This window comes from Oncorhynchus gorbuscha, linkage group LG06 (genome assembly GCF_021184085.1).
Source record: "Oncorhynchus gorbuscha isolate QuinsamMale2020 ecotype Even-year linkage group LG06, OgorEven_v1.0, whole genome shotgun sequence".
In the NCBI taxonomy this organism is placed as follows: domain Eukaryota; kingdom Metazoa; phylum Chordata; class Actinopteri; order Salmoniformes; family Salmonidae; genus Oncorhynchus; species Oncorhynchus gorbuscha.
Window position 1 is genome coordinate 60,956,193 of NC_060178.1, and position 27,236 is coordinate 60,983,428.

General features: G+C 41.7%; 1 protein-coding gene across 2 annotated transcripts in view; it reads right to left on the bottom strand.

Moving 5' to 3' along the window:
* The window catches only part of LOC124038182 (tight junction-associated protein 1-like), a 124,521-nt gene that overhangs the window by 62,141 nt on the left and 35,144 nt on the right, over positions 1-27,236 (bottom strand). The gene's annotated exons all lie outside the window — the stretch shown is intronic.

Sequence of the window (27,236 nt, forward strand, 5' to 3'; positions counted from 1 at the left end):
GCGCTGCAAGCAGGGTTCACCACGATTTGTAGTCAAACCAGAGAGTCTAGATCAGTGGAGCTGGCAACAAACAAGGCAGGCACAGTTCCTACACCTGTTTCCACTGATTTTGACACCTTGGGACGATTAGAATCGTAGGCTGAACAATCATAGGATACGGACCTAGAGAGCCTGAGTTTATTCGCTAGGCCCATTGCGTAATGACAAGTCATAAATATCTGGTGCAGGGTAGGTTCTATATCTAGGTAAAAATCAGGAGTAGCATAGGTTTCATAAGGACAGGCCTCGAGTGGAGGTTTTCCACTGCAAGATCTAGTTAAAAATCAGGAATAGCGTAGGTTTCATTAGGATAGGCCCCGAGTGGAGGTTTTCCTCTGCGAGATCCAGGTAAAAATCAGGAATAGTGTAGGTTTCATTAGGATAGGCCCCGAGTGGAGGTTTTCCTCTGCGAGATCCAGGTAAAAATCAGGAATAGCGTAGGTTTCATTAGGATAGGCCCCGAGTGGAGGTTTTCCTCTGCGAGATCCAGGTAAAAATCAGGAATAGCGTAGGTTTCATTAGGATAGGCCCCGAGTGGAGGTTTTCCACTGCGAGATCCAGGTAAAAATCAGGAATAGCGTAGGTTTCATTAGGATAGGCCCCGAGTGGAGGTTTTCCACTGCGAGATCCAGGAGTGACAATACAGTGTAGGGCAGGTTCCGTATTAGGATATACCCCCACTAGGGACCTTCCCCTCAGATCTGTAGAAAGGACAAAAGTCCTAGCTGCAGTGAGTTTTTGTAAGACGAGAGTTCTAGAAGCTAGTGAGTAAAACAAAAACAAAGGAAAAATAAGATATTCAAACACTGAGTTACAACTATTAGCAGTAGCAATAAAGAGAGGTTGGTTAGATGCCCTGTTGGGTACAGAACCATGACAGATTATGTGGAAACAGGAAGACAAGTGTGAATACTTTAGGTAATGTGGGTTATCAACAACAGTGATATTTGAGGCATAATACTGGAATAAGACATTAAGTAATCCGTATTCTCCAGTAATACATTTGCAGACGCTATTGTATCTAATACAAGGTCTATCTAATACAAGGTGTTAAGTGACCAATTAATTATTATCCGTGGAAGTGGGTAGCGCTACCTTGGAAAATAGTTAATAGAAGGTGTGTATTATAGACGGGAGTGAAGAAATCTAAAACACCCTAGACACAGTTTGGGAATAATAACTATTCATATGGTGTCAGACGGCCCCGATTCTCCAAGCAGAGCTAGAGGATTTTAATAAAGCAATGGAATAGCTGAAATAAGCGCACAAGCATTCTACCAATTCGGCTCGAATATGGGGAATTAATAGAGGTACTTAGCGACAAAAAGACTGGGTGCGTGAGTACATTGATAGAATTTGTACTTCGGCTTTGATGGCAGGTTTGAAACCTGCGATCAAAACGACAATTGTGGGGGAGGAGGAGGATAAAATAGAGCAAGATGTTTGAGTGGAATATAAATCCGCAAGACATGCGAGGGGTTAATACAACCACAGTGAAAGTCACTAACAGTGGTTTCAATGGCCAAGGTAAGACAAAGAAACGTAGCAGCAAAACATCGAAGCGTAAGGAGATAATCTCACATCTAAAACAGGGAGCATCGGACATCGGAAGAATGAGTGTATGGTGATATTGAAACCTGCTGTACACGAAGTAAATTCCGCTAAACAAGCTTTTGCATCTTTTTCAAAAGAGCAACAACAAATCCTTTTGAGAGTAGCAGGAGAGGAAAAGTCACATATCGGTGTATAGCTTCGGTTCGATCGATAGCGGCTCATAGAGATTACAGTTTCTAGTTGAAGGAACACGTATGAGATCACATCTTACCCAACTGTTCAATAGAGGCCAGGGATCAAATATCACGGATTCCTTAGGATGAGAAATTGGCTAAAATTGGCACAGGAAAACATATTTTGGATTGAAGAATCTAGGCCAAATGCCAGGGGAATGTATTCTAGAGGTAACAAAATTTAAATAATCTGGCCAAACACTATTTTTGGGGGATATAATGAGACATTGCGTGTAGTTTTATTCTGATATAGATTTTGAGAATGTACGAAAGGGTGGAGGGGTAACGAGGAATTAGCAAAGGGGTTACTAAACCTAAAATTAACTTTATTTTTTTGGTAAATTCATGAACATTGTGGTGCGGTGGTTGTGGAGTATAGTACATACTAAATAAAAAAAACATCAATTATGGAGTGGGCTATAAATGGAGTTCTAGATTAGAGTTCCAGATTTAGTTTCAGATCAGTGAGGCCTGTTCATGTGTGAAACCATAGGTCAAAAACGCACACACAAAAACACACTTTACCGGTTACAAATATGCGTTAGTGGTGTTGATACGGTGGATTTATTTTGGATGGGGTCTTTTCAATTCAGTTTTAAATTGGGTATGCAGAAGGATAGAAATGTTTGAAAGGTTTTTAAATGGTTTCTGAAGGACAGGAAAAGTAAAGGGATAGGAAATATTTAATGGTGTCGAATGCCCTGTATCCTGACTTTCTGGTAAAGCCTGACCAATCTCACTAGAAATGATAGAAACAGGTGAGATTTAATTAGAAAATGAATGAGAAACACCCGTTTCTGTTCGATTTTACCATTGCTTTATGAGATACTATCATTTCCTTATGGAGTTATCAAGAGTTGTAATTCTAAGTTGATTGGTTATTCGAATGCGGTTATTCTTGATTTAACATGTTTTTGAATCACAATGTGAATCATGTATTTGAAGAGAAAGTTACCAGTTCCCTGGGGTCCTGGTCTTTGGGTAAATATACAAATGCACTTTGTGCATGTAGTAGGAAAAATATGTTAAATAGGGATGACAGTTACTCCAAATTGATTGTGATATGTGAATTGCTGATTAATTTTTTTGTTCATGTTTCGATACAAATTTCACCAGATTGGGATTTATGGAGTGTGGGATTCCCGGATGGATAGGGAGCTAACTTTCTGGTCTGGTAACTCTTCCAAGAGGTCACCAGTAAAATAAGGGAGTATGAACGAATTTTGAAAATAGTTTCAACAGTAACAGTATGTTGTTATGCTCTGACATATATTTGAAGTCAGAAGTTTACATACACTTAGGTTGGAGTCATTAAAACTTGTTTTTCAACAACTCCACAAATTTCTTGTTAACAAGTTGGTTAGGACATCTACTTTGTACATGACAAGTCATTTTTCCAACAATTGTTTACAGAGAGATTATTTCACTTATAATTCACCGTTTCACAAATCCAGTGGTTCAGAAGTTTACATACACTAAGTTGACTGTGCCCTTAAACAGTTTGGAAAATTCTAGAAAATGAGGTCATGCTTTGGAAGCTTCTGATAGGCTAATTGACATCATTTGAGTCAATTGGAGGTGTACCTGTGGATGTATTTCAAGGCCTACCTTCAAACTCAATGCCTCTTTGCTTGACATTATGGGAAAATCAAAGAAATCAGCCAAGACTTCAGAAAAAAATTGTAGACCTCCACAAATCTGGGTCATCCTTGGGAGCAATTTCAAAACGCCTGAAGGTACCACGTTCATCTTTACAAACAATAGTACGCAACTATAAACACCATAGGACCAAGCAGCCATCATACCGCTCAGGAAGGAGACGCGTTCTGTCTCCTAGAGATGAACGTGTTTTGGTGCGAAAAGTGTAACTCAATCCCAGGGGAACAGCAAAGGACCTTGTGCAGATGCTGGAGGAAAAAGTATATTTTTCCACAGTAAAACGAGTCCTATATCAACATAACCTGAAAGGCCGCTCTGCAGGGAAGAAGCCACTGCTCCAAAACCGCCATAAAAAAGCCCGACTACGGTTTGCAATTGCACATGGGGACAAAGATTGTACTTTTTGGAGAAATCTCCTCTGGTCTGATGAAACAAAAATAGAACTGTCGTTATGTTATGTTTGGAGGAAAAGGGGGAGGCTTGCAAGCCAAAGAACACCATCTCAACCATGAAGCAAGGGGGTGGCAGCATCATGTTGTGGGGGTGCTTTGCTGCAGGAGGGACTGGGACACTTCACAAAATAGATGGCATCATGAGGGAAATTATGTGGATATATTGAAGCAACATCTCAAGACATCAGTCAGGAAGTTAAAGCTTGGTCGCAAATGGGTCTTCCAAATGGACAATGACACCAAGCATACTTCCAAGATTGTTGCAAAATGGCTTAAGGACAACAAAGTCAAGGTATTGGAGTGGCCATCAGAAAGCCCTGACCTCAATCCCATAGAAAATTTGTGGGCAGAACTGACAACGTGTGTGCGAGCAAGGAGGCCTACAAACCTGACTCAGTTACACCAGCTCTGTCAGGAGGAATGGGCCACAATTCACCCAACTTATTGTGGGAAGCTTGTGGAAGGCTACCCAAAACGTTTTGCCCAAGTTTAAAAAGAATTAAAGGCAATGCTACCAAATACAAACTGAGTGTATGAAAATGTCTGACCCACTGGGAATGTGAAGAAATAAAAGCTGAAATAAATCATTCTCTACTATTATTCTGACATTTCACATTCTTAAAATAAGTGGTGATCCTAACTGACCGAAGACAAGGAATTTTTACTAGGAATAAATGTCAGGAATTGTGAAAAACTGAGTTTAAATGTATTTGGCTAAGGTGTATGTTAACTACTGACTTCAACTGTAGGTACTCTGATAAATCAGGGCTAACTTACTTTACAATCTCTACCAATCACAGAGAGTCATTGAGAGGTAAAGACAACACAATGGGGGAAAAAAGGCTCTCCAGGGTTAAAATGTGAGCTAATGCGGGTTGGAGAAGGTTCATAGTACACCTTGTACACCTTGGTTGAAGTGGAGATTAAAATCAATACTGGAGCCCACATGTAACCGATTGAAGTCTTAGAAAATCCATTTTCAGCACTGCAGTGCATTGGGATATAATAGGCTTCAGCATGTTTTTCATTGGGATTAATTGGCATGTTTGGGCAAGCTGCACAACTTTGTGGAGGCTGTAAAGTTCACCTCATCCCCAAACAGTCTTTCAGAATCATTTAAATGGTTCAGAGAGACAATGCAAAACACCAGTCATCAATTAGGCCTAACACATACTGAAACTGGGATAAGAATAACAGCATCAGGTGGAACGTCACCCTAAATGTCAGCAGCTTTCTTCTGACTGCAAGACACAGTGCTCTGTTCACTTTAGGCCTACATGGTTAAAGCATAGGTCATCATATAAAAGTGAGCAGGGTGTGAATCAAATCGTACAGTGTTATGCATGTGGGGGAAGAGGCAAGGAAATCTGCAAATCCCTTTAAGTACCAACAAGACACCACAAGAGATAACTAAATTAATTTTTGGATGTAATTACTGAAAAGGAGTAGAGTTGTTATTCTCAGCCGGAACCCGGCGGTCTGCGCCTCAAATTCGGAGAATTGATTCGGTCAGGGCAGGTTGAGCTTGCTGCACTGTGTAAAAATTGTTTTAAAAAGAAAAGGGCCTGCATGTCTTTCACACCTTTTACTACTGCTTTCTCACAGCAACTAACAGTGCCAAGATTCCAAATTTGTCTGGGCCAGAGAAATGTGACCATGATGAAAAAAATGTTTCTGATTGTAATGTTTGAAATTGCGATATGAATAGGTTGGAGTGCACACGGGAGAATGATGATCCACGAGACCACGACAGATCTCACATCTCGGAATCAAAGAGAAGACCCTCATTTCAATGGCATCTGCTAACGCCAATACATCCTAATAATATACATCCCACGACTGCCCTGCAAATGTGCCTTGCTGGACCTTCTACACTATCGAAAGTCGACCCTTAATTGATCCAAAGGTTTTTCTAAATCAGGCATACGCTTGCAGTTATTTCAGAATAAAACATGCATTTAAAAACAAGGAGCTTTTGTTTAATTATTCAAATGGTGGTTTGGCACAAAATCTTGTTGTTATTTATTGTTTAATTACTCAAGCCTCCCTTTGTTCTCCTAATTCATTTTCAAAATAAATGTTTTGATTGTATTTAAAAAGCATGAATAGTATGCTGTGTAATGACATGAATGAATAACGTTTAAAGAGGTGTTCTGGAACTTTGGCGACAACATAAGTATTTTTTAAAACCTTTTGCTTTGGGCTGGATGTGTCAATGTGTAGTTCATACATTATTAATCTATGAGCAGAATTACTGTCTGACCTCAATTAGCCACGAAATACCTAGTTTGAAAGCGACTGCTGGAAGCTGTGTGGTGCCATTTTGAGTACTGCAAGCTTGGCCCACACGGGCTAGCCCCCATAGTAATTAAGAGTTCCAGCCAATGAGCTTCAGCCCCTCGTCATTTGAGTGACAGCTAGCAAGATGCACATTAACAAGTTGCACAGTGAAAGAAGGCTGGCCCAGGCATACCCAACATTATCCAATAAGGTTGCAGGGCGGGTCCAACGGCTCAGTGACACAGCAGAGAGGGAGAGCGGGCAATGACGTACTGCCCATATCTGCAAATACTGTATTAGTGCACATATTTTACTTCCTGGATAGCTCCCATGTGTAAACTCTCAAAGGCCGCCAGTCCCCTCATTATGCGTTCATTGACTTGAACGGGGATGCCCATTCTATTAATTTTATTTCAATTCCAGCACATGCAGTGAAGAGAAAATGTGTAAATTATAGACACACACACACACAATTGTTTTTGCTATTCTAATGTTTATTTTGGAGACTGCCGTCATTTGGATGGCCAATTACAGTCATCCAAAATTCCATGACCGTCATAGCCCTAGTGGCAAGCAGCACGGGGACCCGTTTTGTCTCGAAGGATACTTTAAAAACTATGAAGTATGCAAATATTCCAGACATACAGAACGGCTATTTAGACATATATATACGGCTACTTACGATAGCCTATAGGCCTACGCGAGTCATGAGCAAAATCATACACTTGATTAAGTCTACATTATTGCATGCTAAAAGATTCTGATCAGTGATTAAACTAATAAATGAGCTACCACCTCCACTTATTTGGCCAACCAGAGTTCCATTATCCAAATATACAGACAGATTCACTGAAACAAAATCACATTGATTGATTAATCAGACAAGTCACAGGCTGTTAGTCGGAAGTTGGACAGGCTACTACGCGAGTGAAGAGCAACATCTACTTGTTAAGCTACATAACATGCTAGCAAAATGCTCTGATCAGTACTTATGAGCAAACTAGAATAAAGATGATCATGAGCACTCCAATGTTTCCCCTAAATTAATTTAGCAGAAGCAGGCCACCGCTGCTAAATCGTTGCCGCCACATATAATAAAATATATATACACACACACATATATATTTAGGGGCGGCAGGTAGCCAAGTGGTTAGAGAGTTGGACTAGAAACCCGAAGTTTAAAGTTTATAATACACACCCACACATATAGAGTTGAAGTCGGAAGTTTACACACACAAACCTTAGCCAAACACATTTAAACTCAGTTTTCACAATTCCTGACATTTAAATCCTAGTAAAAATTCCCTGTCTTCGGTCAGTTAGGATCACCACTTTATTTTAAGTGCGTTGAGGAAGTAAATTCAACAAATTAACTTTTACCAAGACACACCTGTTAATTAAAATGCATTCCAGGTGACTACCTCATAACACTGGTTGCGAGAATGGAAGGAAAAGGGTGGCTACTTTGAAGAATCAAACATATATTTTGATTTGTTTAACACTTTTTTTGGTGACTACATGATTCCATGTGTGTTATTTCATAGTGTTGAAGTCTTTGTTATTATTCGTCAATGTAGAAAATAGAAAAATAAAGAAAACACTTGAATGAGTAGGTGTCCAAACGTTTGACTGGTACTGTATATTTGTAGCGAGCAGTGGCATGAAGGAGAGCCACGAGTGCACAGCCACCGCTTTCCCCTAATCATCTCCCTACATTGCTGGGGCATCAGTTCTATATTTCAGATGGTGTCAACATATTACATGTTCATGTATTTTTTTTTAAGTCACCAGAAGTGACCTTGTCACAGTCGTTCTACAAAATAAATCTCCTGGAGTGCATGCCCGGACCTCCACAGCAAAGTGGATTTAGTTAATCCATGTTGCTTTATTGGAGACATGGAGGGGAATTGTAAATATCATACATGTGATGGATCAATCTGCATCGTAATGGATAAATCTGCATTTAAAAAAAATCAGTTTAGTAATGAACCATTTCTTTCTAACTGCTTTTTGGGAGACTGTAGAGAGAAGACAGGAGATCATTAAAATGGGGCCCATTAGCAAGAGCTGACATGGGACTTTTCTTCCTGAATGCACCATATTGTCTCACCTGACCCCGGCCCTATGATCCCTTCCCACAATCCCGCTCTGCCTATGCTAAACCGTGTGACGTGTAATCCCATCATCTCTAATTCTGTGCTTCGTAGAACATCACAGACTCAGAGATGGACAGACAGGCCTGGACAGAGACAGTGGACACACCTCTGAGGTGTGACTGTGACAGTCTTCGAAGGGAAAATGACTACCCCCTCTCAATGAAGCTACGAAAATTAAAGGGTGACCACAGTACAGCAGGCATTGTTTGCTGAAAACCAGATCCCCCATTGGTGAATGGAAAAATGGCAATCTTAGTGGTCAATCCATTTAAATAAAAAATGCTTTCTTAGACAATCATGGTACCAATAATTTCTTATAATACAACAGATGACCTTGAACTGATTTTTATTTATTTATTGCAAACAGAAGAAGTTAATTTAGTCGCTAATCGCAGCCTACACTACCCCGGTTGGCCTTCAGCTGGAGTTCATCAATGAGGGCAGCACTGAGTGAGCCTGCAACATCACTTCCTGGAGTAGCTCAAACTGATCCATGAGACGCCATCTTTAACGACTTAAATTTGGCTTCAATGTGCTATTGAGTCAACACATAGAAATGTATGTCTCGTCATCAATGGCATATGCAGTCATTGTAGTCTTCCATACTATAGTGACAACAGTTCCTCGGCCAGGGCCCAGGACATGTTTGACTCATCGGGGCCTTAGGGCTGTGGTACAGATGGAGCATTCGGCTGGGTCTGGGAGCTGTCAGCGCGATGTGTGGTAGCCTCCTCACTCTCAGGCCATGGCATCCTGTCTCCCCGCGGAGCATATGGCACCAGGCTTCCGAAATGAACCACACAGTGGCAGAGAACTGAGTCACTGGTTGACTGACAGTACATTTCTACACAGCATCATCCTTAGCGCATAGGCTTACTTGCTAGATTAATTTAACTATAATCTTTAATTGTATTTTACCATAATGTATTGTCTCCAATCACCTTGGTATTCATCTTCTGGTCACAACCACCATGCAATCAACCTTTTGTGCATAAAAATTGGATTTTCAACATCTATAATTATCATTCATGGCATTTGGAGGAAATCGAAAATGACATACTAAAACACAAATGAGAACAATAAATCAAACACGGTTCCCAGGGAAACTATTACCAAGAGGCTGACGGGTGTGTTTAATTACTGCCATGTTGAGGCTGGTTGAAAGAAACTTTAATACAGTTTTAAGCTTTGAACTACTCCCATAAAGCAGTTATACAATCAAGACTACGGTAATGATTTTCCTTTGACTATTACATGGAAGCTCGACTTTCTCACGGTAAGACTTGACTAACAATGCCCAAGAGCTAAGCAACCTGTTAGCTAAACCAAAAGCCTATTCACAATACGGTGAATGCATATGCAATAGGAGCATTGAGTTATTGAGGTTGATTTAGATGGTGCTACAGATGACAAACAATATGTTCCCCTTCCGTGTGGCACTGAGTTTAAATTGTACTGATCAACAACATTTTCTTAGAAGTAGCTTATTTTATAAAAGTGCGATCTCTTTAACTAGTAATGACGTCATTTACGATCCAAGAGGTGTGCTGCCTGTCAGAGCACTCAGTTTGCCGAGGCGATAAATCTTTGGCTCAGGAAGAGACGTGAGGGTGAACGATTAAATGAAAGAAAAGTTGATGGAAATCAGCTTCGAAATCATAATTTTTTGCATTATGGTTTTCACGTCACAAAGTACTAGGGTGGTGAATGTGTTAGTATCGGCTGTAAGCTAGCCAGGAAACTTGGCCTACAAAAGCTGGAAACCACCGGTATCTTCTTGCATTGTGAAGTTATTCTAGCCTGTATGGAAATTATTTTGCAAACAGTAATGAACAGTTTCAACATGCAGTGTCTCATTATTCAAATGTGTTAACTTCTGTGCAGCCTGAGTGTGGAGCTAAACATGATGCAGCCCAGACTCCCAGTAAAGGCTTGCAATGAGTGTGTGGAGCAGGCACGGAACACTGGCTGCGCTGATACAGACTTGATCCGTGAGACATTTGACAAAAGTACCAAACGTGACAAAAATGCTAGTACCAAACCATTTTTCAAGTTCTAGTATCAAAAAAGTACCGTGCAACCAGCTAATGAATTTTTAAAAACACACCCACAACCAGTCAAAAGTTTTAGAACGCCTACATTGTAGAATGTAGAAAGGCTGAAAGAGGGCAGCACTGAGGAGCTGAAAATATTTGGCATGGGCTCTCAGACCTCAAAAAGTTATATAGTTGCACCATTGAGAGCATGGGGGTAGTGCGTACTGCCCAGTACATCACTGGGGCCGAGCTTCCTGCCATCCAGGACCTCTAAACCAGGCGCTGACAGAGGAAGGTCCTGTAAATTGTTAAATACTCCAACCACCCAAGTCAGACTGTTCCATCAGCTACCGCATGGCAAGTGGTACCGATGCGCCAAGTCTGGAACCAACAGGACGCTGAACAGCTTTTACCCCCAAGCTATAATACTGTTAGTTAAATATACTGAAAAAAGGCCTCCCGGGTGGCGCAGTGGTCTCAGGCACTGCACCGCAGTGCTAGCTGTGCTACTAGAGATCCTGGTTTGAGTCCAGGCTCTGTCGCAGCTGGCCGTGACCGGGAGACCCATGGGGCTGAGCACAATTAGCCCAGCGTCGTCAGTGTCAGCGTGTTTCCTCCGACACATTGTTGCGGCTGGCTTTCAGGTCGGGGGACGCGCAGCTCTTGACCTTTGCCTCTCGAGTCCATACAGGAGTTGCAGCGCTGAGACAAGTCTAACTACCAATTGGATACCACGAAATTGGGGAGAAAAGGGGCAAAAAAACACATTTTTTTTTTATAAATACGCAAAAGAAATGTTGAGTTACCGTTCATATAAGGAAGTCGGTCAATTGAAATAAATTCATTAGGCCCTAATAGAAGGATTTCACATGTTTGGGAATACAAATAACTTTAAAAAAAGGTAGGGGCGTGGATGGGAAAACCAGTCAGTATCTGGTGTGACCACCATTTGCCATGCAGCACAACATCTCCTTCGCATAAAGTTGATCATGCTGAAACATGAGGTGATGGGGGGGGGACAAATGACATGACAATGGGCCTCAGGATCTTGTCATGGCATAAGATGCAATTGTGTTCGTTGTCCGTAGCTTATGCTCGCCCACACCACACCATACACGTGGTCTGCGGTTGTGAGGCTGGTTGGACGTACTGCCAAATGTTCTAAAATGACATTGGAGGCAGTTTATGGTAGAGAAATTAACATTAAATTCTCTGGCAACAGCTCTGGTGGACAATTATGCAGTAAGCATGCCAATTGCAGGCTCCCTCAACTTGAGACATCTGTAGCATTGTGTTTTGTGACAAAACTACAGCCTTTTGTCCCAGCACAAGGTGCACCTGTGTAATGATCATGCAGTTTAATCAGTTTCTTGATATGCCACACCTGTCAGGTGGATGGATCTTGGCAAAGGAGAAATGAGCAACAGAAATGCTCAGGGATGTAAACAAATTTGTGCAAAAAATTTGAGCAAAATAAGCTTTTTCTGGAATCTTTAATTTCAGCTCATGAAATATGGGACCAACACTTTACATGTTGCGTTTATATTTTTGTTCAGTGTAGCTAACCAATAGTATTCTTTGTACACTCTCCTTTTTGCACTAACTCTTGACTCATCACATACGCTGCTGCTTATTATCCATCCTGTTGCCGAGTTACTTTATCCCTTCCTATATGTACTTTCTACCTCAATTACTTCGTACTCCTGCGCATCGACTCTGTACTGGTACCCGTTTATATAGCACAGCTATCGTTACTCATTCTGTATTTTTCGACCATTTCTTTTTTTCTCTGCATTGTTGGGAAGGGCCTGTAAGCATTTTCACTGTTAGACTACACCAGTTGTTTACGAATAATGTGACAAATAACTTTGATTTGACCAACTGAACAGCCAAACCATTGTTTAAGATTTTACCTAATTTGCACAATCATTCCTCCTCAATTATTCAAGAAGAGTGTACAAAGAATACATGTCCCACACAGCAGAACATATGTCAATGTACAGTTAATTTTAGGCTTGATAGAAATTAGGCAATGATACATTTGAGAGATTTTGCTCATATGAACACTTTACGTTTCAATATTCTGCTCAGGAGCCCACAGATCCAGTCATCTGATCACAATTAGTGAGAAGGTTAGCATTTCTACTCCATTGTGTTTTTAACAGCCAGCAGAATCTTAAAAGTTACCACTCCAAAATGGACATTTTAACAGGTCTATCAACTCAAAGCTGCATCTGTGAAGCTCAGGCACTAGCTCTTTCATCCAGTTAAAGTACCATCCTTTATTCATGATTAGAAGCTGGGCCATTTCTAAACATAATACAAAGTTAAGACACTCCCTAATTGCTGTAGCAATTGTACCATTCCACAGACTCCTTGCGGGGGTCCAAGGCCTGGTTAAGTGACTGGCTCTATGTGGTTTGGCCAGAAAGGCCAGGTGATTTATCCCCTCCTGAATAACGAGATGCTCAGGCCCAGTACATCTCATTCCTTCTCAGAGATTGAATTTCAGACATATTTTCAAAATGCCCGATTTTCAATCCCTACAAAACGATCATGATCTGAAAGAATACCACCGTTTAAACATAAAGCCAGCATTTGGCTCAGGTCTGGCTGCCTCTGAATCCTAAAGACCCCTCTGCTTTGGTCTGCTGCTGCTTCCATACCTCATTATTTTGAATAACAATGTGAAACCTGTAGAGCCCAGGAAGCTCTCACAAATGATGAGCAACACTTGACTTTGGTATTAACATGAATCACATACATAAAATTCTGAATCAGACAGCTAAATTATTCACAATCCTTATATTAAAAAAGGTCCATGAGGGTCTTCTTCAGAACCCGAGGAAAGGCAGACGTCACTGATTAAATTGACTTTTTTTCCTTCTGGAACTATAGATGTGATATGCAAGAGTTCCATTTCCATCCAAGTATAGTGCTCAATCTCCAATTCTCCACAACTCAAATACACACCCCCAAATAGACACACTAAAGAAAGTATAGAATGGCACACCAGATGAGTACTAAACTGCATGGAAGAAAAAATATATATATATATATCCACTAAGTGACCATTAAGAGTTTAGGTTTAGTTCACAAAGGCGGGGACAGTAGTCACAGGGATGCCGATTAGCTTACACAGCAGCCTCACAAGTGGCACGGCGTCGCACAGTGCAATTTTCAAAAGCAGTTCTGAAGTGATGTTCATGCATGGTAATTCAGCTCTCAAGTTTGACAGCTAATAAAAGAGAGCAGTCTTAATTAAATCAGTAACAACCTCGGTTCATCCCTCTGCTCCAGTCTCCTCTGGGCAAAGACAGAAAATTCGAACAGAGCCCTCGTCTCTAGGGACAGCCACTATGGGCTTCGTATATATATATATTTTAACCCCCTTCATCTCCCCAATTTTGATCTGGTCTCATTGCTGCAACTCCCCAATGGGCTCGGGAGGTGAAAGTAAAGTCATAAGTCTTCCGAAACATGACCCGCCAAAACACACTTCTTAACACCTGCCAGCCGCATCAAGCTCACATGGGGACATTCTACTGTACGCAATTGATAGACTAAGTTATAAGGAAACTTGATTATGCATTTCAAGAAACATGGACGCAACAAGTAATTTGCATACATTTCCATTTGGAGCAATAAGTTTGCTTCATTGTGATGAGTTTAGGACCTTTGGGGATGGTATAATATATTTGGCAGATAGCTCTACCTGCTGTATCGGCTCTGGGTTGTTTGTGGTATAAGATGTTTGGCAATACACTTCAAATACTTCATTCTGATCCAGAACTATAATATTGGGCTCTGGAGGAGAAGTCAGGCATTACAGTGAGCAGAAAATAAAATAAGGCTAACAGGCATACGAGATGGCTTTAGCCTGCGATTAGCGAGTAGTCACATTCTCATTTCAGTGCGCTCTATACTGCGTCTCAGCTCTGCCTTCTCTTTACCTGCAGCCAAGTACCAAAGCAGAGCCTTAAAAGAAAGTGAGTGCAGAGCTATACAGGCTCAAACACTGGAAGGAAACCACGGGGATGGAAAGGGAAAAACGCATGCTTCTCACACAACCACTGAAATGGACCAAATCAATTCCCGCAGCAGTGAGCAGCGAGCCGAAACTGGAACGCCTCAGTCCTCCGACTTAAAAGGCGATTCTTCGGAAGCTTGCGCCATTTGTGTCGAGACTTGGCCTAGATGGGCAGCACAGACAAGCAGACAAAGCAGTTAAAACACACACATAGACAGCTTGTTACTATCTACTGTTAACCGCCTGTTATTCTGATGTAACTAGGGTTTCCTCCAGTATTGTCATCCAAAGGGGGTTATTCTCCATCACCGACCTTTGAATTAAATGCTGCTAACTGCTAACCAAAGAATATAAGCTAGTGGTCTTGCATAGGCTGAGAGAGGAAAATACTGCAAAGATAAAATGTCAGAGACTAGGGCTGTGGCAGTCACAAAATTTAAAATGGTGATTGTCAAGCAAATAACTGTCAAGCAAATAACTGTCGGTCTCACAGTAATTGACAGTCAATTAACAATTAGCATCTCCTGGCTGCCACACAGCCTACATGCCACTGATGCAGACCATTGGAACATCTACATTTTTAAAAAGTCTAATAAATCCATGCAATATAGCCTACACCTTCACAATAAATCCATTGTTCATTGTAGACCGTTTTAGACTTTTATTTTAGAAGAACAGAATAGCATACTCTGTTGTCCTTATGTTAATTCCTGATCTGGCTATGCCATATTGCTGTTGGCTACACTAGTTCATTTAGCAGACAAGATTCACTTAGAATTCTATGGCATTAATCTATAGTATGGAGAATACAATTGAACAAAGCTGGATAAAATAGAGGATATTTTCTCCGAACAATTAGAGGGAGTGCGCACGTGTGGCTATTCTGTATTGAGCAGTTAACAAAGAAATAGGTACTCGTACTTGCTTAATTTAGAGTTATTAATGGAACTTTAGATGTTCTAAAAACGTTGGGCTATATGTTTTGATTTTTAATACATTCTAAGGCTGAATGATGCAACTAGTGATAATTTGAAAAAAAGTCACTTGAAAGGCATGAACTCTGCTTAGTTTTTTTGCACAGGCTGTACACACTTCTTCAGTCTCTCATTCTCAATTGGAGAAGCACTTGTTAATGAATCAAATTTCCCGGCGGCATCCCCTTTGTGGCCTTAACGCACCCTAAAAAAAATCCATGCCTGCTCCGAAGCACCTCTCATCTCACTCACACGGCTCTCCATCACGTGACCGGGTCTTTCTGACAGGCTGAAGACAGACATCGGGGATGCAACTGATCGCATCCTTATGCAATTCCGAAGTGCAAATTGAAGATGCCCACATTCTTCAATTACTTTAAGGGCTCCTGAGTGGCTCAGCGGTCTAAAACACTGCATCTCAGTACTAGAGGCATTACTACAGACTCTGGTTTGATTCCAGGCTGTATTACAATCAGCAGTGATTTGGAGTCCCATAGGGCGGCGCACAATTGGCCCAGCGTCGTCCGGGTTGGGGTTTGGCTGTCATTGTAAAAATGAATTTGTTCTTAACTGATTTGCCTAGTTAAATAAAAGGTTAAATAAATTTTAAAAAATGGAAGAACCTGTCCACATTTACTTTTCGTCAGTCAACAAGATGAGAAGGGCTAACGAACAGCAAAAGCCTATGTCAAGCTACTATCCCCATAGTACAAAAGTTGACCTATTCTATGCGAGAAATAAATATACCAAACCGTCTGAGACGGTTGTAGATCCCAAATGAATACAACCACCAGCATCAAACATTTTTATGCAATGAGGGTGACGCAACAGTTCCGAACGTTTAGCTTAAAATGGCAATAAACTATTAGGCTATATATTCACTTAAGCGCAGCAATGCGCACATGGCAGTAGGACACCATTATCAAAAGTGACCGCAAATGTAATAATGTATGTAATGCTTTTACTATAAAAGGTGTATTTAAAAGGTGAATATTATCTTCCCAAACTTGAAACTCACAGCATTGTTTATTGCCTATGGCTGGGCATCATTCACAGTGACAGGCTAATATTGTCACCCAAATCGTTCTTGATTTAATCTGGTCTTTACATATACTAAATAATTTCCAGTACCAGTCAAAAGTTTGGACACACCTACTCATTCAAGGGACTTTATTTTCTTTTTACTTTTTACAATTTTCTAAATTGTATAATAATAGTGAAGACATCAAAACTATGAAATAACACATATGGAATCACGTAGTAAACAAAAAAAGTGTTTACCTTGATGACAGCTTTGCACACTCTTGGCATTCTCTCAACCAAGCCTCACCTGGAATGCTTTTCCAATAATCTTGAAGGAGTTCCCACATATACTGAGAACTTGTTGGCTGCTTTTCCGTCACTCTGTGGTCCAACTCATGCCAAACCATCTCAATTAGGTTGAGGTAGGGTCATTGTGGAGGCCAGGTCATCTGACACAGCACTCCATCACTCTTCTTCTTGGTCAAATAGCCCTTACACAGCCTGGGGGTGTGTTGGGTCATCGTCCTGTAGAAAAACAATTGACGGTCCCACTAAGCGCAAACCAGATTGGATGGCGTATTACTGCAGAATGCTGTGGTTGCCATGCTAGTTAAGTGTGCCTTGAATTCTAAATAAATCACCAGAGTGAGTGTCACCAGAAAGCAGCCCACACCATCGCACCTCCTTCATGCCTCACGGTGGTAACTACACGTGGACACAATCTCAAATTTGGACTCATCCTGAATAAAGGACAAATTTCGGTCAGTCGAATGTCCATTGCTCGTGTTTCTTGGTCCAAGCAAGTCTCGTCTTCTTATTGGTGTAGTGGTTTCTTTGCAGCAATTCGACCATGAAGGCCTGATTCAGTCTCTTCTGATCAGTTGATGTTGAGATGCATCTGTTACTTTAACTCTGAAGCATTTATTTGGGCTGCAATTTCTGAGACTGGTAACTAATGAACTTATCCTCTGCAGCAGAGATAACTCTGGGTCTTCATTTCCTGTGGCGGTCCTCATGAGAGCCAGTTTCATCATAACACTCGGTTTTTGCAACTGCACTTGAAGAAACTTTCAAAGTTCTTGAAATTGTCCAGATTGACAGACCTTCATATCTTAAAGTAATGACGGACTGTCATTTCTCTTTGCCTATTTGAGCTGTTCTTGCCATAATATGGACTTGTTATTTTTCCAAAATAGGGCTATCTTCTGTATACCACCACTACCTTGTCACAACAACTGATTGGCTCGAACAAATTAAGTAAAGAAATTCCACAAATTAACCTTTGACTAGGCACACCTGTTAATTGAAATGCATTCCAGGTGACTACTCCATGAAGCTGGTTAAACAAATGCCAAGAGTGTGCAAAGCTGTCATCAAGGCAAAGGGTGGCAACTTCAAAAAATCTCAAATATATTTAGATTTGTTTAACACTTTTTTGGTTACTACATGATTCCATGCGTGTTATTTCATAGTTTTGATGTCTTCACTATTATTGTACAATGCAGAAAATGGTCAAAATAAAGAAAAACCCCTTGAATAAGTAAGTGGGTCCAAATTTGACTGGTACTGTACAGTATGTGTGAAATTCGTTTTGATTTAGAATGGACCAGAGGACGATTCTCCTGTGGTTCCTTTTCATGTCAGCCAGGTATGCTATACTCTTGTACAGAGAAGCAATGTGCTTAATATTTGCTTAATATTAGGAAAGTAGAAAAATAAATATAGTAGGCATCCTTTTATATCTGTTTTCTCATGCAAATTGTATAGCCTATAGAATTGTTGAGCAACATGAGCTCATGGGCTCTGATGAAGTGTTTGATTAGATTTTGAATTACATTGATGTCAGAGTTATTAGAGGGACAATAGAGTGCTGAATACCTGGCAGTTAGCAAGTTTGGTAGACTACTAATGACCATCAGAAGCATCATAGCTTGGAGAAGCCTAATTACCTTGACTAAGTGGTCACGCAAAATTTGACTGCCATCATGACTCGTGACCTCCGTTGTGGCGGTAAGACAAAAAAATATATGAAATGCTTTAGTCTGTTTTTAGACCTCATCATAGCACTGAGACGGCACTCTTGAAGGTGGTAAATGACATCAGACCAAGGCTCTGAATCTGTCCTCGTGTGCCTAGCTAGACCTTAGTGCTGCTTTTGAAACCACCGATCACCACATTATTTTGGAGAGATTAGAAACCCTAATTGGGTCTACACAGACAAGTTCTTGCCTGGTTTAGACCTCAACTTTCGGAAAGATACAAGTTAGTCTCTGAGTACGACAAATTAATTGTACGTTTCTGACAAATCAATTGTAAGTTTTGCAGTTCCTCAAGGTCCCATTTTAGGCCCACTATTGTTTTCACTATAAATTCTACCTCTTGGTGATGACATTGTGTTTGCGAATGACAACTTGCACTGCTATGCGGACAACACACAGCTGTACATTTCGATGAAACATGGTGAAGCCCCAAAATTGCCTCCCCTGGAAGCATGTGCTTCAGACATAAGGAAGTGGATGGCAGCAAATGTTTTACTAATAAACTCGGACAAAAACAGAGATGCTAGTTCTAGATCCCAAAAAACAAAAGGATCTGCTGTTGGATCTGACAGTTAATCTGATTGGTTGTACAGTCTTCTCAAATAAAACTGAAGAACCTCGGCATTACTCTGGAGCCTGATCCCTCTTTTGACGAACATATCAAGACTGTTTCAAGGACAGCTTCCCCCCCCATCATCGTAACTTTGCAAAAAGCAGAACAACTTTTGATGCAGAAAGGCTATTCCATGCTTTTGTCACTAGATTAGCCTACTGCAATACTCTACTCTCTGGCTACCGGGATAAAGCACTAAATTAACTTCAGTTAGTGCTAAACACATCTGCCAGAATCCTGACTAGAACCCAAAACATGCATCATATTACTCCTGTGCTAGCCTCTACATTGGCTTCCTGAAAGGCTAGGGCTGGTTAAGGTTTTACTGCTAACCTACAAAGCATTATATGGGCTTGATCCTACCTCTATCCCCGATTTGTACATACTGCTGTACATACCTACACATACGCTACGGTCACAAGACGCAGGCCTCACTAGAATTTCTAAGCAAACAGCTGGAGGCAGGGCTTTCTCCTATAGAGCAAAATTTTTCTGGAATAATCTGCCTATCCATGTGAGAGACGCAGACGCAGTCTTGACCTTTTAAGTCTTTATTGAAGACTCATCTCTTCAGTAGGTCCTATGATTGAGTGCCGTCTGGCCCAGTGGTGCGAAGGTGAATGGCAAGGCACTGGAGCGACAAACCTCCCTGGCCGGCTCCACCTTCTCCACTGGAATTCGCTGCCTCTGACTATTATGGGGGCTGAGTCACTGGCTTACTCGTGCTCTTCCTTGCCATCCCTAGGTGGGGTGCCTCACTTGAGTGGGTTGCGTCACAGACGTGATTTTCTTGTCCGGTTTTGCACCTCCTCGGGCTCGTACGGTGGAGGATGTCTTCGTGGGCTATACTCAGTCTCGTCTTAGGGTAGTAAGTTGGTGATCTGTTAATATCCCTCTAGTGGTGTGGGGGCTGTGCTTTCAAAGTGGGTAGGGTTATATCCTGCCTGGTTGGCCCTGTCCAGGGGTAATGTCGGACGGGGCCACAGTGTCTCCCAACCCCTCCTGTCTCAGCCTCCAGTATCTTATGCTGCAATAGTGTATGTGCCGAGGGGCTAGGGTCAGCCGGTTTTACCTGGTGTAATTCTCATGTCTTATCTGGTGTCCTGTGTGAATTTAAGTATGCTCCCTCTAATTCCCTTTCTCCCTCCCCTCCCGGGGGACCTGAGCCCTAGGATCATGACTCAGGACTACTGGGCCTGATGACTCCTGGCTGTCCCCAGTCCACCTGATCGCGCTGCTGCTCCAGTTTCAGCCGTTCTGCCTGCGGCTAGGAAACCCAGACCTGTTATCTTGTCCTGGACCTGCCGTTTCCGACTTGCTCTCTACTGCACCTGCTGTCTCGACTTCTGAAAGCTCGGCTATGAAAAGCCAACTGAGGTACTGATATGTTGCACCCTCTACAACAGGGGTGTCAAAGTCAAATGGACGGAGGGCCAAATAAAAAATTTAGCTACAAGCCGAGGGCCGGACTGTTCGAATGTTCATTGAAAAAAATTTAAATGACGCATATAGTCTAGTGAACCTAATTGAACCTACTGAAAACCTAACAAATATATTCCAATATGATCAGATAAATAAAGCAATATTTTCTTATGGCTGTGTCAGTAATCTTTAATTTTCAACAGACACAAAAGACAAATTTCCTTTATATAAAAATCCCCATAACATGAACATTAAATGAAAGAAACCGGTATTCAAGGCACCATCAGTAGCCTATATTTTCTATTTTAGCAAAAGTGGGCTAAATTTACTTCAAAGAAAAAAACAATAATAGCAATTTTCTATCATCCACTCAACTGAAATATTTTTAAAATATAATTGGATTGAAATACAATAAAATAAAGTGCAAAAATCTATTAATCAAAAACAACACTTTGTTTAAGGAGAAGTAACATGCAGTGAAAACAAATATTAAACTTTAACTTTTAAACTTGAACTGAGTAAAAACTCTAAATATGTGATTGCACAGTAATGTTCACTTGTTTGAGGTTGAGGGTGATACTTGGTGGTGTCCCATCTTTTCCACAAGTTCATCAATGTTCGGGGTAAGGCTCTGAGCTGAGGAAATCCTCAGAATTGAGTGGAGGTGTTCAGCAGTAAGTCGACTTCTGTGTGATGTTTTGTTCAAGTTCATCAAAGAAAACAGTTGTTCACACAGGTATGTGCTGCCAAACATAGACAACGTTTGAGCAGCCTGGATGCGCAGCTGGGGCATTGTGTCGGGGAGGAAACGGGCGAACTCCGCAGCACCCACTGCCGCATATTTTGCCCTCAGTGCATCATTGCATTGGAGGTCAATCAACTCCATTTGGAGGTTTGGTGGTGAGCTTTCCACGTCAACAGCAAATGGGTTACCGAGCAGTTCCAACCTGCTTTTTTGTGCTTCAAAGTCAGCAAATCGGCGTCGAAAGTCAGCGGCAAGCATACCTATTTTATCAGCCAACTGTGCGCTCGGGAACGCACTGGTAGAGAGCTTCTCTTTCATAGTCTGGCAGCTGGGAAAGTGGCTCAAATTTTCTTTCCGCATCTGCGTCTCCCACAGAGTCAGTTTGGTTTTAAATGCCTTCACTGTACTGTACATATCAGAGATGACACGATCCCGACCCTGCAGCTGCAAGTTCATTGCATTCAGATGACTCGTAATGTCACACAGAAAAGCCATTTCACACAGAAACATTTCGTCTCGGAGTTGTGTTGTGTCTTTCCCTTTGCTGTCCAAGAACAGACAAATCTCCTCACGAAGCTCGAGACATCTTTGAAGCACCTTTCCCTGGCTTAGCCATCGCACCTCTGTGTGATAAGGCAAATCACCATGCTCCGTTTCTAACTCCGTCAGAAATGCCTTGAACTGGCGGTGATTCAAACCTTTGGCTCTGATAAAGTTAACTGTGCGCGTGATGATGCTCATTACATGCTCCATTTTCAAGGCTTTACCGCACAACGCTTCCTGGTGTATGATACAATGATAAGCTGTCAGCTCACCTGTCGCGTTTTCCTCTTGCATCTTTTCCCGTATCTTCTCCACCAGTCCGCTCCTGTGTCCACACATCGCAGGTGCTCCGTCGGTTGTCAAACCCACAAGTTTTTCCCAAGGCAGCTCCATCTCATTTACACATCTTGACACCTCTTCATACAAATCATGCCCCGTAGTTGTGCCATGCATAGGACGTAAAGCCAAAAACTCCTCTGTCACGCTTAGGCTGGAGTCCACTCCGCGGATGAAAATTGACAACTGGGCAATGTCAGAAATGTCGGTGCTCTCATCCACAGCCAAGGAATATGCAATGAAATCTTTTCCCTTTTTCACAAGCTGCTCTTTTAGATTGATGGACAACTGGTCTACTCTCTCGGCAATGGTGTTTCTGCTCAGACTCGCATTTAAAAAGAGTTGCCTTTTTTCTGGGCAAACTTCGTCACAAACTTTAATCATGCAGTTTTTGATGAAATCCCCCTCCGTAAATGGCCGGGCTGATTTAGCGATCTCTTCTGCCAAAATAAAACTGGCCTTGACAGCAGCCTGGCCTTGTGATTTGGCTTTTTTGAACAGAGCCTGTCGAGATTTGAGGCCTCGTTTTAATTCCTCTGCCTTTTGTAGCCTTTGTTCCATGTCCATATTCTTGTTTTTGTCCGCGTGTTTCGTTTCATAATGTCGTCTCAGATTATACTCTTTCAGTACCGCCACACTTTCTCCACACAGAAGACACACAGGTTTTCCAGCTACCTCCGTGAACAAATACTCCGACTCCCACCTTGTTTGAAACCCCCGGTTCTCAGTGTCCACCTTCCGTTTTGCCATTTTTGATGGGTATCTGAAAGTTAATTTTACTGTGATGCTGACAACTGCTGTGCCAATAAATATTGAAATGAAGCAGCCTACTGCTCGGTGCGTCACCGTTGCATTGTGGGAAATGTAGTATTGGTGCGTGTAAAAGATCTGCGGGCTGCCGGCTTGCTGCGGTCTGCGGGCCGGTTCTAATAATAAATCAAGATCATCCCAGGGGCCGTAAAAAACCTTCTCGCGGGCCGGATGTGGCCCGCGGGCCTTGACTCTGACATATGTGCTCTACAACCACTGATTATTATTATATGACGCTTCTGGTCATCTATGAACGTTTGAACAAGAGTAATCTGGCCTTAAACTAAACAAAGAGCAGTATCCTATGAATTGGAAATAAACACAAAAAATAAACAACGGCTATCAGAGCCTGGTGAACATGCTAGTCTGTAAAGAGAGAGAGGGGAAAAAAACTCATAGCATGGAATAGTACATATTTATTTACAGGGCAATTACAGCAGCAGCAACCCTTCTGCTGGAATGCAGTGGGGGAGAAAAGGAGAAGGCTGTATCACTTTTTAGAAAGGCAGTGGAGGGAAGCTGATCTACCTGAGCAATGTCATCCAAAGCCCCAGGACATGATAGTGACTCCCATCCAGGCGTGAACTCATGTTTCTCTTTCATTACCCGACACTGAAAGAGCAAACAAACACTGCCTACCTGCACTGGCTCATGTCGTTTATCAGAAAATTGTGTGAAAATAGGCACACAGCACCATTTCATAACTACACAGCACCATTTCATAACTACACAGCACACACAAACACACCTGCTTTAAGCCCAATTAGGCTTACAGTATGTTGAGTATTTTACTTCTCTCCCACTCTTTCCCTCTTCCACAGTCTTGTCCTTTCTAGTGCCTCTCTTAAATCTTTAGTGGAAACAGGAACTTCACAGTGACTGCTCTAAGTAAGGACGGTATTTTGATCAAGACATTCAACAGAGGTTACAACAGCTGTTACAACAAATTTGTATTTGTTTTTGAATTAGAGTAGTAACATTAGGCAGTCTAGCCTATAGCTCAGTGTTTGAGGAGAGAGTGCCAGACAAGGCAGCACCTTATTTCATTAAAATAAAAATATATATTTATATATGCAGCAGACCACACCTGTCATATGTGACCCGTTTCAGGAAACTAGGTGTATGTCGCGATTCACTAATCCTGTCTAACGCAGCTTTTTTTTATTTAATGTATTGCGTATTAACTTAAGACTCCAGTATGCAAGTAGCCATATCAATAGAACGTCACTGCAACAACTGTTTCAGAGCACTCTCGTCTGAGTGTACCATAGTGCAGAGTAATGGATTTACGAACGCTCAACACTGGTTGAATATGGCCGGTGTCATTAAAAGTCGGCATTAAAGTGTAAATAAATTGTTGCCAGGAAGTCACCAACACTCTGGATAACATGAAAACAGCCTTTCCAGCTCTTCTAGGGTGAGTAAAATGGTCAGAGTTTGGGTGGGTGCTATAGCTTCAGATAATTCTTATGGAATTGCACACGGTCAGTATGAACCAGTGTGACTTCAAACAGCGGGTCAAACAAAACAGAAATGACGTCTTATTTAATGAAAGAGGTTCGAGTCTGATGTGAAGCATTCATCCATGTTTATGGGTAAGAGTCAAGCTACAGTTTCAGATATTATGAGTTTCTAATTTTGTCAGAAAGTTGTTTTCATTGCAAGTTAAAGCTTACTGTTAGCTAGCTAGCTGACGTTAGATGGCTGGCTAGCTAACATTACATTTATGATCGGTGTGTAGTAATGTACTCAGAATTCCCTTTCGCTGTGCTAGTTATAGCCTAATGTTAGCTAGCTAACATTGAACCTATTTTATTAACTTTAGCTAGCTATGACAATCGGTTTGCATATCTAGTACTCAATGGATTAGGATTATAGTTCATTGTTTAGCTAGCATGTCTAAACAAGACTCCACTTCGCCAGATGATTACATGACCCATCAAGTTAGTCAGGTGTATCTGAAGGTGTTTAATGCTATCTATTGTATAATAATGCCAAAATATTTGTATCTGGAATTTGTCTTTCAGCATCAGTAGAACACACCTGACTCTTCTCCACCAGTCATACAAGGAGAATGGTCTAATGCCTCCCATAAAAAAAGAGAGCTGGCCCAAGCAAGCACAGGTTACACATAAAGCGTGAGGACTTGCAGCGAGTGGTGAACTTCATCAACAACTACGCAGAGGATAATGCAAAGGTATTACCAGGAAGCCACCCAGGACACAAACAGCTGCTGCCATCCCATGTGATAGAAGCAGCAGGGTGGCTTCTCTACAAGGAATCGATAACATTTGGTATGTAAACCATAAACACATTTTGATTATTTAATTGACTGCCAACAGGATTGGCACTACTTTGATTGGAACATACAGAAATAATGTGAGATCAGAGGTATGTGTCGTTGGGCTGTGAGTTCATCTTTTAAACTGGAAGTTAAAAATTATGTTTCTGTATGTAGTGCTGCTGCTCTGCACATTTATAGGTAAATAAAACTTACCTGATAATGACGCATGAAAACTTTTTACGTTACATTTTCTTTACATTAACATCTTAATGTTTTTTATTTTATACTGCTCAATAAAACTTCAACTAGGCGTTGGGCCAGTAAGGGTGGCTGGTTCAAATCCCAAAGCCAGCTAGGAGAAATCTGTCAATTTTCCCTTGAGCAAAGCACTTAACCCTAGTTGCTCTGGATAAGAGCATCTGCTAAAATCTTACTTAAAAAATAATATTTATATATTATTTTCTCTCCAAATAAGCTTTGTTGTACAATGCACTTCAAACAGTCAGCAATAATCTGACGAATTCAGGGCTTGTGAAATTATACTTTAGATAAAAGGTTTAGAAACTGTGACTAGACCAAAAAGAAAACATGCTGTTCACGGAAAATATATATATTTTTATATCACATACAACAGGTGTAGGTAGACCTTACCATGAAACGCTTATGAGCCCTTAACCAATGTAGAGTTTTAAAATATGTACTAAATAAATGAAAAACAGGAACACAATAAAGTTACAATAACAAGGCTATATGTACCGAGTCAATGTGCATGGGTACGGGTTAGTCAAGGTAATTGAGGCAATATGTACATATAGGTAGGGGGAAAGTGACGATGCAAAGCTAATAAAGTGTGTGAAGAAATGTGAATGCGTGTGTGTTTTGGAGTGTCAGTGTAGTATGTGTGAATCTGTGGTTAGGCTAGTGAGCGTACATCGAGCCTGTGCAAGAGAGTCAGTGCACTACCCTCTGTAGCACCTTGCGGTCGGATGCCAAGAAGTTGCCATACCAAGAAGTGATGCAACCAGTCAAGATGCTCTCGATGGCGCAGTTGTAGAACATTTTGAAGATCTGAGGTCCCATGCCAAATCTTTCCAGACTCCTGAGAAAGAATAGTCGTTTTCGTGCCCCCCGTCATGAATGCGTTGGTGTGTTTGGACCATGATAGGTCCTTAGTGATGTGGACACCAAGGAACTTGAAGCCCTTGACCCGCTCCACTACAGCCCCGTCGATGAGAATGTGGGCGTGCTCGCCCCCCCCCCCTCCTCCCCGTTTCCAATAGTCCACGATCAGCTCCTTTGTCTTACTCACATTGATGGAGAGCTTGTTGTCGTCCTGGCACCACACTGCCAGGTCTCTGACCTCCTCCCTATAGGCTGTCTAATCGTTGTCAGTGATCAAATCTACCACCGCCATGTCTTCAGCAAACTTAATGATGGTATTGGAGTCGTGCATGGCCACGCAGTCATGGGTGAAGAGGGAATACAGGAGGGGACTAAGCACACACCCCTAAGGAGCCATGTTGAGAATCAGTGTGGCGGGTGTGTTGTTGCCTACCCTCACCATCAGGGTGGCGGCCCGTCAGGAAGTCCAGGATCCAGTTGCAGAGGGACATGTTCAGTTCCAGGGTCCTTAGCTTAGTGATGAGCTTGGAGGGCACCATGGTGTCCCAATGCTGAGCTGTAGTCAATTAACAGAATTCTCACGTAGGTGTTCCTTTTGTACAGGTGGGAAAGGGCAATGTGGAGTGCAATCGAGATTGCCTCCTCCGTGGATCCGTCTCTCTGTGCTCTAGAAGCTCTTGCTTGCAAGTTAGCCATTCTCAGCTGTTAGAGGTTTCTTACTGGCGGTAAAAAAAAACCCAGACAAGGCAAAATACAACATTGTCAGACAGCTTGCTGTGCCTGCCAAACCCCTGCTGGTACACACCATGTTCGTTTGGTTATTTAGTTATGTATGTAGGCCTATAAAACAGAGCTTCCAAAATGAGCTTATTCATATTATCAGGGA